The sequence below is a fragment of the Gopherus evgoodei genome, chromosome 22 (genome assembly GCF_007399415.2).
Source record: "Gopherus evgoodei ecotype Sinaloan lineage chromosome 22, rGopEvg1_v1.p, whole genome shotgun sequence".
Classification (NCBI taxonomy): domain Eukaryota; kingdom Metazoa; phylum Chordata; order Testudines; family Testudinidae; genus Gopherus; species Gopherus evgoodei.
In genome coordinates this window covers 17056445-17069137 of record NC_044343.1, presented here as the reverse complement: position 1 = coordinate 17069137, position 12693 = coordinate 17056445, and the positions used below count along the sequence as shown (strand labels likewise).

Below are 12693 nucleotides of genomic sequence, written 5' to 3'. Positions count from 1 at the left end.
TGCTCCCGTCTCTGGCACTCAGCTACCCAGCTCCCAATGGGGTCCAAACCCCAAAAAGTTCCCTTTTACCCTGTATAAGCTGTAAAATCTTGTGAGCAGGGCAGCTGCCTAGCAGACTGCGCATCTGCCTGCCAGCGCAAGAGCGCATAAGGTGCTAATCCAGATAGTGGTGGCTGGGTGGCAGCAGTCATGAGGAGTCAGCAGAGTGGTGCAGCAGAAGTGTGCTGGGTCCATAACCCAGAAATTAATGGATCAAAGCCATCCTCTGCTATGCATGTGCTTGTTTTTTTTTCCTCGGGGCCTTCCAGCAAGGAAGTGACCAGCAGAGCACAAAGAGCCTAGGCCATGAGGCTGCCTGGGCTGAAGGCAAAAGGCAGGCCTGAGCATGGCGAGGGTCTCCTGTCCCGGAATGAGGCTGCAGTGCTTCCTGGTCCCCTTTTCCCACCCACACTGGTGGGTGGCGGCTGCTGCGGGAGAACACAAGGGAGGCTCTCAGGGCGCTAGGCAGTGCTGTGTGGCTGTCAGGGAAAAGAGCTGAGGCTCCCGACTCGACCTACCATTGACTCATGTGGCTCTGCGCGCCATCAGCCGGGGCGGGCCAGGCTGCGGGCGTGACTCAGGCTTGAGCAGCATGGCCGCGCTTTCCTGACGAGGCGTGAGGCAGGCCAAGAGCTTTGCACAGCCTACAGGGAACTGGGAGGGAGGCGTCTTTGAGCCGGCGTTTCTCGTCTGCTTCTCCCTTGCTGCTTGGGCGGAGGCGGGAAGGGAGTGAAATGTTCCCAGCTGAAAGTTTTTTTGCTCGGCCTTGAGGATTAAGCCTGAGCCTCTGGAACAGCTGTTGGGAGATGGGTTTCTGAATGGCATCCAGCCCGGTCTTTGGGCCACCAGCTGAAAGCACTGAGGCCAAGAGGCAGCAAAATGGGACCCTTGAGACTCCCCACAGACCTCAGGAAAGCTAGGAAGTAGCACAGGCTTATCACTGTCCCTGGGTGGGCTTGAACCACCATCCTTTCAGTTAAGAGCCAAACATGCTGACCCATTGCACCACAGAGACACAGACAGGCCAGGCTGTATGGAGCACAAAAGTCAGGAATCAGCTCAGGGGACAGTCTAGCATATGCATGCAGTGGTTGGACAAGCAACAGCGAGGAACTGGACTGGTGTGGAGTGAAAGATCTGTGGGAAGGAACCGAAAATAGCACTGAGGCTGCGGTACAGCGCTGGCATACACTTTCTTTGGCCTGTTTTGCTGGAAGAGTTAGCAGGGCAAGCTTGTTAGTCACAGGTCAGTGGGTGAGTTTATGCAAATTCTGGACTCTGGGACCTGAGCTAGGGTGGGAGGGGCATGACTTCTGTGGCACATGCACCCGCTCTGCAACCAACCTTTGTTACCTCACTTCATAACAGCACACACACAGCAACCTTTTACCTTTCAGCACCAAAACATACTGTGGAAGAAATCTAACAGCATAAGCTTAAGATGAGAAACTTCAGCAGTAACAACAACTTTAAGACATTCAAAAATATCTCTGTCTTTAAACACCAAACACAGCAGAAAAAAATCAGTCCATCCAGACAGACTCATTTCCCACATACTTTTAGTGTTTGGAACCCATACCCCTTAATGGTTAGTCATTTTCAGGCGAGGGTCAAGCTCTCAGGCCTCAAATGCCAGGTACAGTTACTCTGTCCTAGATCCAAAATAAACAGGAAAATACACTTGATTACTCCTGCCTCAAGAACAAAGAGACTGGGGATCCCACAGCAGCTGAAATGACCATTCGGACAAGCACTCCTGTCAGGGACTCTAACCCCGACGGCAAAGTTCGTTGTCTGACCGCAAGAGAGACAGGCAACACCAGCAAGGTCCGATTAAAAGCTCTTTATTGACAAGTGCACGCATCAATAGAGAGCAGCTTGTCTCCAGAGAGAACCAGCCCCCTCTTTACATCTTAGTATAAGCCTATATAGACAGTTCCATCGCGTCATAAATTATTCACTGGAGCAATCCACCCCCTTCTTCTAACAACTAGAAACTAGACACCTTTAGTATACATGCATGCCTAAAGTTAGAGATGTAGGGGAGTTAAAAACAAACAAAGAACAAAACCAGGGAGTGAAAACAAGGAGGCTGGGAAACTAGGGCTCTTATCAGTTCTTCGAAGGAGCTGCCCGAACACAGCACATCTGGTACTATGCCAGGAATGCAGCTTCTCTTTTATCTCACTTTTTCCCAGCGCTTGTGAGACATGCTGCTGCTTCTCAGTGTTTTCCACTCAGGGATTACCCACAAACCTCTGTTAGCCTGACTTTGGTCAGGTTGGCATACCTGGTTTTGTCTGCTATATCTTTATTCAGGCCTAACAATCCCCCCTTTGTCCCTAGAGGACCATAATGGGACTCTTGGGACACATATTCATTTAACAATTGTACGCGGGAGGCTAGTAAACCATGACCCAAGGTCTGAGTGGAGGTTCTTAAAACTAAAAGTGTGATCAAGAGATATAGCATGGAAAACAACAGAACATTCTTAATAGCTTGTAAATCCTTGTCAATTAAGCCAGAGTGATTAACAGAAAAGCAACATTTTTCCCCGATGCGAGCACGAGCTTCTCCCTAATTTAGCATTCATGGCATTTAGCACACGTTTATTTTGCAAAGTTACTTTTGCTACTTCATCAGTCTTTTGTTGCAACTTTTGGAAAGCGTCTATTAATGCATTAGCTGTTTTTTTAAGCTCTGCAGAAATATTTACAACTGCTCTCTTGAGCTTAGCCACCCACAATCCAGGAATGAGTGCACGGACAAAAGAGCGGAATTCTGTTTGTTTGACAACTAAGGGATTGGGGCACTGACTATAAATCAGTTAGGTATACCAAGTGGTCTAATTTTCCAGATGTTTCAGTGAATAATCCAGTTTTATGTGCATCCTCCCCATGGACCCGTCAGGATTCGGTATGTGGAAGCCCACACCCCCCGGTCCAAATGCTTGGAAGGAGCACTGTAAATGTTTACACTTCCACCCAGAAAGTCTTTAGTATATCTTCATGACCACAGATCAGATGGTACTTCTGATGTTTCTGTAAGGGCAGTGGGCCAAGTCTGGTACTCAAGATCACTCCGAATGACCATTAGCTGGTCATTCAGGAAATTTTGAATCTCCAAACATACTAGATCCCACTGCAATGCCTTCCCAGCCTCAGTGATATTTAATACCATCTTTCCTTGGTGTAGTACTATATTACATTTGTTATTTAACTATTTTAGGTACTTTTAAAAGGCATTGACATTAATAGCATAGGAGGGGGTTACATTATTAGTCACTGGAATGGTTTTAATACAGGTAAAATTTCCAGTGGCAGAACAAACTCTTCGGGTACTTGTTATTTAAAATCCAATACATGCTGAAGAATTTATCCAGAACACAGGGCACAGCCTGTAGAATAAACCCCAAAATCCAATTAATACCACATTCCCAAGCATGGGTCCCACAATTTTTTTCTGCCAGTGTACAATTCTTTGTTTTTTCACCAGGGTTAGTTCTTAATGTCCTTTCTAGTCAGGAATTCCTGGACTTTGGCAATTTCAGTGGAGTGAGTGTTTCTTCTTCTTTCCCAAAACAGTCGTGGTGCAGCATTATATAGGGCAGAGGTTACTAGCACATAACCCTGTAATGGCTTTGCTTTTTGTAGAAAAATTCAAAGGCACAATAGATCTGTCGGTGGACAAGGGAGAGGTTACTAGCACGTTACTTTGTACTTTTTCCCTACTGTCCAGAAGACACAGTGGAGCTAGAAGGAGAAATAGGCTAATCATCAGTAGGAGAATTCTCCCGAGTTGGAGGGGTCTTTTTGCAGTGAGAATCATGGGTCCAAACAGTCAGTCTTTGGCACTTCACAGCGGTGCTGGTAGTCATCAGGACTTAAGGGCCTTTTCAGCATGGAGCCAAGGCAGTCTTTTCGTTGGTGGACCTTTACATCAATCCCGTCTCCTGGTTGTAAGGAGTGGCAGGGCTGCTAGGGTCTTTGGGTAGTGATTCCTTACCTGTGAGAAAAGAAACTTAACACATTTCATTAGTGCCTGGCAGTGTTTTTCAGATCTCATAGCTGCATGGGCAAATTCAAGCCCTCCTTTTCCTGGTTGTTAACCAAGTTTTAACTGTGAGCAGTGTCCTTGAATGGAGTCAGTGTCTTATCTATAGCCTGAGCTTGCTATTTTATTTTATTTTATTTTATTTTATTTTTTCAGTTAATTCATTCTGTTCTTTGTCCTTCTTTCCTTCTTGGCTTCTTTTAACCTGCAAAGGAAACTTTCACTTTTTACTTATACACCTTTTTCCCAACAATGAACACCTACGCATTGTCATTATACAGTACATTAGTCTTATTATTTAATGTATGCCACATATACCCTTTCACTAAAATAACTTTATTACAGAACTTTGGAGCAACAGGCCAGGACAAGCACACCCACTTTGAGGAGTTCACTTAATACAACCTGTAGTCCAATAGCTTCCCACCATCCCCAGCCCTCTGGCTAGAAATCTGAGGTAGCCAGAAGGATCCCATGTTCAATATGGGGAGTGGGTTAACTTTTCATGTCTTTGCTTTCAAAGACTGTTGGTATGCAAATTTTAACAACAATTTTTGCAATTAACAATTTGGCCAATGAAGTTTCTTTTTCTTACTTAAGGAAATGCATTAGACTTTAATATATCACATTGTCCTGATTTATTTAAACACTTTGTATTTTAAGTTGAACAAAACAAGTATGTGCATTTTAATTTAACCTTTTTTTGCCTGATTTCAAACCAGACCATCCCATGAAAACACTAAACACAACAATTCCGGCCACAAGACAAACACCACAAGACAGAACATAGAACACAAAACATAATTCCTATTGTGCCAGTAAATGCATGGTACGTTGAATGCTGTTCAGCTGGCATCAGTTTTCTCTGATTATCTGAAAGACAAAAAAAACAGAGGTCTACCCCTTCTGGGCAGTCAATCATTGCTTAAAATAGACAAATACCCTTGTTGATTTCAGGAAAAACAGAGGATTTATCCCATATTTTATGTGTTTCATAGGCAGCCCAGGTTTCAGTGGCTCCTACCTTATCAGTTAGATAATTTGCATTAATACAGATGCTTTCTGGCTTGCTTTTTACTTTTAACTGTTGCTTTCAAACACTGAAAGAAAACATTACTACTTATACTGCCCTTACAGCCTAATAAAATTTTAATTACATAGCACTTTATACATTCTTCAGCTAATTTAACTAAATTCTAAATGATTGCAATTAACAATTTTTTTGCCTCAATTTATTTACAAACATTTCAAAGACACCAAGAACTTTCCTCTTTAGCATTTTTACAAAGTTCAACTGCTGTTTTCTTCAGCAACTACAGAGTTAACTTCTTACTCTCCCTTAAATCACTTGCTTGTCTCCCAACAGCCACTTTTATTAACTCAAATCACCATTCCAAGTAAGTCCTGGGTATTTGAAATCCCCATGCTTACACTTACTTACTCCTTCCTTCCACTACACCCTTAAAGTTTTCCAACCTGTTTTCTAATCTCTCTGTCTGTTGCCTGCCCGCCTGGGCCCGATCTTGCTTTTCTCACTGAACTGTCCCTTCCATAGGCACCAACTGTTTAGCTAGGAGGGTGGGCTTCTCAACTAGCCCCCACCCCTCCTGGTCTCTTGCCTTAGACATTCTTACTTACAAAACTACCCGAGTCCTCCTTCATGAGGCTTGCCACCTGGACGAAGACACATGGCCCATTGGGCAAAGGCCATTTACTTAACATATAAGTTAAAGGACTATTCTTAGAGGGTTTACCCAGAGACTCATTCATCTGTTTGACACTTAAACAGAAAAGAGAATTACACAGAGAGCAGAGGGAATTACAGTCTAAGCCAGACTTTCCCACTTCTATACACTGACCGCTACAGGGGACGGGACAGAAGGATCTCAATTTCACCTCAGAGCTCTCTCGCACACATGGCTTCCACTCCGAGGAATTATGAACGAGAGGTTCAGTTCCGCCCACACTCCTAACACCCAAATGAACAGAGCAAAAAAAAACCCAACAGTAACTGGTTAAATAGAACAGAACCAGAACCAGATAGTGTTTCCTTATCCTATTAGGACTCACTTTTACTCATGCAGTTCTCAGCATATAACACCAACAGTACCAAGCAAAGCAAACACAAAATAACAAGGGTAAAACAAATAGATGGTATAAATTTTGCAGGGCTCCCCTCTTCTTAATTGCTCACCAAACTGTGACAAATTTCTGTTACCAATCTATCCCTCGTGTCAGGTGATCAGGCTGACACTACAGGATCGTTGGGGGAAGATAAAGAAAACACACCATATAACTGAATTTTAAAGCTTCATTAATAAAATAATAAAACAACAACGGAGAGTGTTGGGAATGCTCCCACATCACTCAGGAAAATATTAATGCCCCAAGCCCGAAGCTCCTTTCATACTCACACACGTACGTTCAGACTGGCCACTTCTGTGTATAATGTTCAGAGGAGGGGGAGAGGTGGAAGGGAGATTATCCTGTTTACAGCTCGTCCAGAATTTCCAACATGCTTCTGCTCTTGGGAGGGCTGTTCTCTTACACCCTGGAATCACCTGTGGCGTCTCTTTCAGAGATTCCAGTCCAGGTCGGCTGCCTGTGGCTTCTTTGGTGTCACCAAGCCACACCGACTCCAGGGTCACAAAGGCACTCTGTTGGATCTTACTGGACAGTTAAGCTTTGCAAATGTAATTTCAGTTCTGTAACTTGTATTTCCTTTGCTTCGCCTCTATCTATATTTTTTCCTTCACAGCCAGCTGGGGCTGAAAGCAGCCCCTCCCTGCACCAAGCACAGTCCGCGCCGATTCCTGACCCTGAACGCAGAGCAACCCCCTCCTTCCATCCCGGGACCAAGATGATTTTTAAATTAACCCGTTCCTTATGTCTTTTTCTTTCTTTTTCTCTTTCCCATTAAACATTCTAGTAGCAATGCTAACTACTTTAGACAAACTTTTCCCTTGCGTACCATCTGGATGCTCTCTAAATCTCTTTGCAATATCCTTTGCACATTGTGACATGAAAACCATTTTAACCATCTCCTTTCCATGATCAGTTTCAGGATTTAAATTCCCATGCTTTTTAACTTCACAAATCAGTCGAGCACAAAAGTCAGAGAGGTGCTTATCTGGATGCTGAACACAAGCAGTCACCTTGCTCCAATTTGGAGTAGCCTCCCCTGCATCTCTAATACCATTCAAAACAGCTTTTAAAAATCCATCCAACTTTGTCTTTTGAGCTGGATTATTGGGATTCCAGTTAGGGTCAGTAATTAGCCAAGGTGCATTCAAATGAGCTGCAGATTTTTTTTTTACTTTTTGTCTTTCATCTTTTGTCATGAGAGTATCTAATAACTGATTTACATTTGCCCAAGTGGGCACATGAGTGAAAAAGATTGTGCAGAACATTCTTTCCACTGCCTCAGGATTGTCTCATAAGTGAGGCATAGTGCACTGCCAGTTAAACAAATCTGAAGTTGCAAACAGGATATGGGTAAAACCATCTCATGTTCCCCAGCAACCAGTAGAACCAGATAAGTTCTCAGCGAGGCTTGTCATATCAGGGGTGTCTCAGAAACATTCTCCCTCATGGAGTTAAGTAACCTAGTGGGGGTCCACAAGGGCAAGGACGAGGGCTGCTGTAATATTGGGGGTGTTTGAAAAGCAGTCCCTGACCAAGTTTGCAAAAGGCTGGCTGGAGGCTGCACAGAGGGGGTGAGGCTGCCTGATTCTTCTGAAGATGAGGGACCATCACTCTGAGCTCCCCCTTGATTCTCCTCTGTCCCTGAACTGTCCCTAACCTGCTTTTGAATCTTTGCACTCCATCAGGCGGGGAAAAACAGGAACAAAATTGTCCTCCTCCCGGTGCGGCTCTGGGGCATATGGTGGGGGATTTTTTTTACAAGAGCTCTCCATACAAACAGCTTCAAAAGCTATCCATCCCTCCATGGGTTCATAATTATACCATACAAACAAGTAATCCATTTGTCCCGGCCTAAGATCAACCAAAATATCCCTTAAGGAGTTCATCCTATCTGTGGAAAAGGTTTCACCCTCCGGCCAGTCTCTAGTCGGGGACAAATGAAAGGTAAATGATGGCCATTGGATCCAACACAGATTTCTCATCTTAAATTTAATTAGACCAGCTGTCTTAGAAATCTCTTTCCAATCTCTAAGTATCAGAGACAACGGGGCGTCCCCCGGGCACTTATTGCCAACTTGTCCCATTTTAATGAAGGGACTCTAACCCCTCTTTCCCGGGTTGAGGTAAAGGGACTCTAACCCCCACCTCCCCACGTTGAGCGCTTGCTTACCTCTCCGGGGACTCAAACACCTGGACTGGGACTCAAACCCAGGCTGGGACTCTAACCCAGACAACTTGGATCCTGCGCAAACCTGGACTGGGACTCTAACCCAGACCTGGACTGGGACTCTAACCCAGACCTAAGTTGTCAGGGACTCTAACCCCGACAACCTGGACCCTACTCAAAGGGTAGGTGGACGTTGCTGGATTTCTACGAGCTTCAGCTGGTTCACAGAACACGCCTTATCGCCAACGCAGAGATCAGATCACTAGGCAAGGCTCCTCTAAACTGGAGGATGCGCGCTGCGTTGCCTCAGGGTCCGATCCCCCGCCGGAGAGTCAGACGGGTCCCGGCGGAGTCGCCAAAGATGTCAGGGACTCTAACCCTGACGGCAAAGTTCGTTGTCTGACCGCAAGAGAGACAGGCAACACCAGCAAGGTCCGATTAAAAGCTCTTTATTGACAAGTGCACGCATCAATAGAGAGCAGCTTGTCTCCAGAGAGAACCAGCCCCCTCTTTACATCTTAGTATAAGCCTATATAGACAGTTCCATCGCGTCATAAATTATTCACTGGAGCAATCCACCCCCTTCTTCTAACAACTAGAAACTAGACACCTTTAGTATACATGCATGCCTAAAGTTAGAGATGTAGGGGAGTTAAAAACAAACAAAGAACAAAACCAGGGAGTGAAAACAAGGAGGCTGGGAAACTAAGGCTCTTATCAGTTCTTCGAAGGAGCTGCCCGAACACAGCACATCTGGTACTATGCCAGGAATGCAGCTTCTCTTTTATCTCACTTTTTCCCAGCGCTTGTGAGACATGCTGCTGCTTCTCAGTGTTTTCCACTCAGGGATTACCCACAAACCTCTGTTAGCCTGACTTTGGTCAGGTTGGCATACCTGGTTTTGTCTGCTATATCTTTATTCAGGCCTAACACTCCCCTCATGCAATCTGGGGTGGGTCTAACCATGCAAATAACATCAGCCCCAAAAGGCCTTTACAACAGATCACCAACAGATGGCAGGGTAGAGTTCATACCTACCCTGCTTAAACTAGATTGTGGCAAAGATTAAAAAACACTGAACGTTAAAACTCACCAAACGCGGGTCAATCCATCCTCATCGTCGTATCCGCTTGTTATACTCCACACCTGAACGTAGCCTTCACATGGACAACATACCCTCCCAACTCAGTGTCTGTACGTTAACCTTTTACCCCCAGTCAGGGCTGTTGCAGATTCTGTATTCCTTACATCACCTGATCTTAAACCGAACTTTGCACCCCCTGGGTAATCTGTACATTGTTCCCTGATCACCAGAAACTTCTACGCCTAAATGCTGTACCGTACACTTTTTTTTCTTTGAACATCATCTTAGTAAAATGTTGACATTTGTTCGAGATCCCGGCTCCTGTTCCTTTGCAAGGCGTGTGCCTTTGCTCCAGAGTTTAGTCTGCTAATACAGCGGGGGCAGGGTGGGGGCTGATTGAGCCAGAGGCGCTTGCCTGCTGCAGACACGGATCCAAGGCTGAACCTCATCCCCCACAAGCTGAAGGCTTAACTGAAAACAGTTTAAGAAGTGCTCCCATCTCCAGCACTCAGCTACCCAGCTCCCACTGGGGTCCAAACCCCAAATAGATCCCTTTTACCCTGTAGAAGCTGTAAAATCCTGTGACCAGGCCAGCTGCCTAGCAGCCTGCGCATCTGCCTGCCAGCATGAGAGCTCGTAAGACACTAATCCAGATAGAGGTGGCTGGGTGGCAAAGGGAGCAAAGAGCCAGCAGAGTGGTGCAGCAGAAGCATGCTGGGCCTATAACCCAGCAATCAATGGATCAAAGCCATTCTCTGATACATGAGCACTTGTCTCTTTTCCCTCTGGTCTTTCAAGCAATCAAAACCCTCAGCTTGCCGGCCCAGCTCTGTCTGTCATGCACCTGGGCGGCAGCAGGACAGTCTCAGGAGAGCAGCTCCCACCCTAATTTTGTGAGGCCATTATCTCTTGTAGTCGAAAGAAAGTAGAATTGTGGCTGGTCTTTTGCTATTCCTGTTCAGGGAGTCAGTGGCTGTGAGGCAACCCTTACTGATAATGGCAGGGGAAGTGTTATCTCTTCTGCATTGATGCTGCAATTTTTTGTTGTGCCCTTTCTCCCCCCCTTCAAGGCAGGAAGGCAGGCTTGGTGGCTTGGGGAGGTGGGTCAAGCCTGGTTTCTTTTGGCAGACACCTGGTTGAGAACTGGTGCTGTATGGTCTTGTTTTAACTGACCAGCCCCAATGTCTGTTGTCTCGTCTCATACTTTGGAAGCCTTTTATTTACCCCTTTCCACTGAAAAAACTGAGTATTTAGTCCTACTCTTTCTTTCTAAGCCGCTACCCAGTTACTGATCCATGAGAGAGCCTGAGCCATCTGGAGTAGCTTGTGACTGTGAGTGGCAACCTCAGGGCAGACTGTTAAGAAGCAGAGCACAATCCCCAAATTGGTTGTGTGTTCTAGACTTACATTTCACCAAGTGTCAGATTAGGGATGACATCCCTTTTATGACTTTTTAAACCAAACTTGCTATTTTTCCATCATTTGAGCGTTCGATGCAGAGGACTAGAAATGTTTTTATTAACCTGAATGTTAGATCATTTTAACATTGGCTGGAATCAAAATGTTAAATCTGTTCTTATCACTTTAATAATAGATACTTCCTCTATCTCAGGACTAACTATTAAACTGATTTTTGGACTAGGGAGATGGAATAGCAGCTTCTTCCATCCATTGCACATATCACCCTGTTATTGTGGCGCTGAACTCCCAGGAGCGGGGGACCTCCCTATGGGGAGAATATCATGGTTGAAGAGCAGCGAAGAAAAGTGGTGTTGTCTGTGTTCCCGTTTGGTTTGTACTGAGTATGGTTTTGAGTCGTTTGTGACTCTTTCGTCAGTTATTAGTAACATCTTATTATTAGACCTCTGAGTTGAAAGGCTGCTCTTGCAGGTTTTACTTTGTCGTTGTTTGTAGGTCAAAGAGCCGCTTTCTTAGGCCTGGTCTACACTATGCGTTTAAACCGAATTTAGCAGCTTTAAACCGAGTTAACCCTGCACCCGTCCACACAATGAAGCCCTTTATAGCGATATAAAGGGCCCTTAATACCCCATATCTGTACTCCTCCCCGACGAGGGGAGTAGCACGGAAATTGGTATTGCCATGTTGGATTAGGGTTAGTGTGGCTGCAATTCGACAGTATTGGTCACCGGGTGGTATCCCACAGTGCACCCTTGTGACCGCTCTGGAAAGCAATCTGAACTCAGATGCACTGGCTAGTGTTAGGCCTGAATAAAAATATAGCAGACAAAACCAGGTATGCCAGCCTGACCAAAGTCAGGCTAACAGAGGTTTGTGGGTAATCCCTGAGTGGAAAACACTGAGAAGCAGCAGCATGTCTCACAAGCGCTGGGAAAAAGTGAGATAAAAGAGAAGCTGCATTCCTGGCATAGTACCAGATGTGCTGTGTTCGGGCAGCTCCTTCGAAGAACTGATAAGAGCCCTAGTTTCCCAGCCTCCTTGTTTTCACTCCCTGGTTTTGTTCTTTGTTTGTTTTTAACTCCCCTACATTTCTAACTTTAGGCATGCATGTATACTAAAGGTGTCTAGTTTCTAGTTGTTAGAAGAAGGGGGTGGGTTGCTCCAGTGAATAATTTATGACGCGATGGAACTGTCTATATAGGCTTATACTAAGATGTAAAGAGGGGGCTGGTTCTCTCTGGAGATGAGCTGCTCTCTATTGATGCGTGCACTTGTCAATAAAGAGCTTTTGATCGGACCTTGCTGGTGTTGCCTGTCTCTCTTGCGGTCAGACAACGAACTTTGCCGTCGGGGTTAGAGTCCCTGACACTAGGTAGACAGGAAAAGCACCGCAAACTTTTGTATTTCATTTCCTGTTTGCCCAGCGTGGAGCTCTGATCAGCACGGGTGGCGATGCAGTCCCAAACCCAAAACGAGCTCCAGCATGGACCGTCTGGGAGATACTGGATCTGATCACTGTATCGGGAGAAAAATCTGTTCTATCAGAGCTCCATTACAGAAGACGAAATGACAAAGCATTTGAAAAAATCTCCAGGCTATGATAGACAGAGTCCACAGCTGGGACTCAGCACAGTGCTGCATGATAAGCGTAACAGAAAGCCAAAGAATCAAATGGCCGCTCATGGAAGAAGGGAGTGGGGACTGAGGACTCAAGCAATCCCACATTCCCCGCAGTCTTCGAAAAGCATTTGCATTCTTAGCTTAGCTCCCAATGCCTGAAGGGTCA

The 12693-nt window shown here is 45.4% G+C and overlaps 2 non-coding genes across 2 annotated transcripts; one reads left to right on the top strand and one right to left on the bottom strand.

The window, feature by feature from the left end:
• Window positions 1–980: 980 nt before the first annotated feature.
• Window positions 981–1054, bottom strand: TRNAK-CUU. Its single transcript has one exon. It is a non-coding gene; the product is annotated as a tRNA-Lys (tRNA).
• Window positions 1055–11022: 9968 nt separating this feature from the next.
• On the top strand, window positions 11023–11215 carry LOC115638849. Its single transcript, XR_003997536.1, has one exon. It is a non-coding gene; the product is annotated as a U2 spliceosomal RNA (small nuclear RNA).
• The last annotated feature ends 1478 nt before the right edge of the window (window positions 11216–12693 follow it).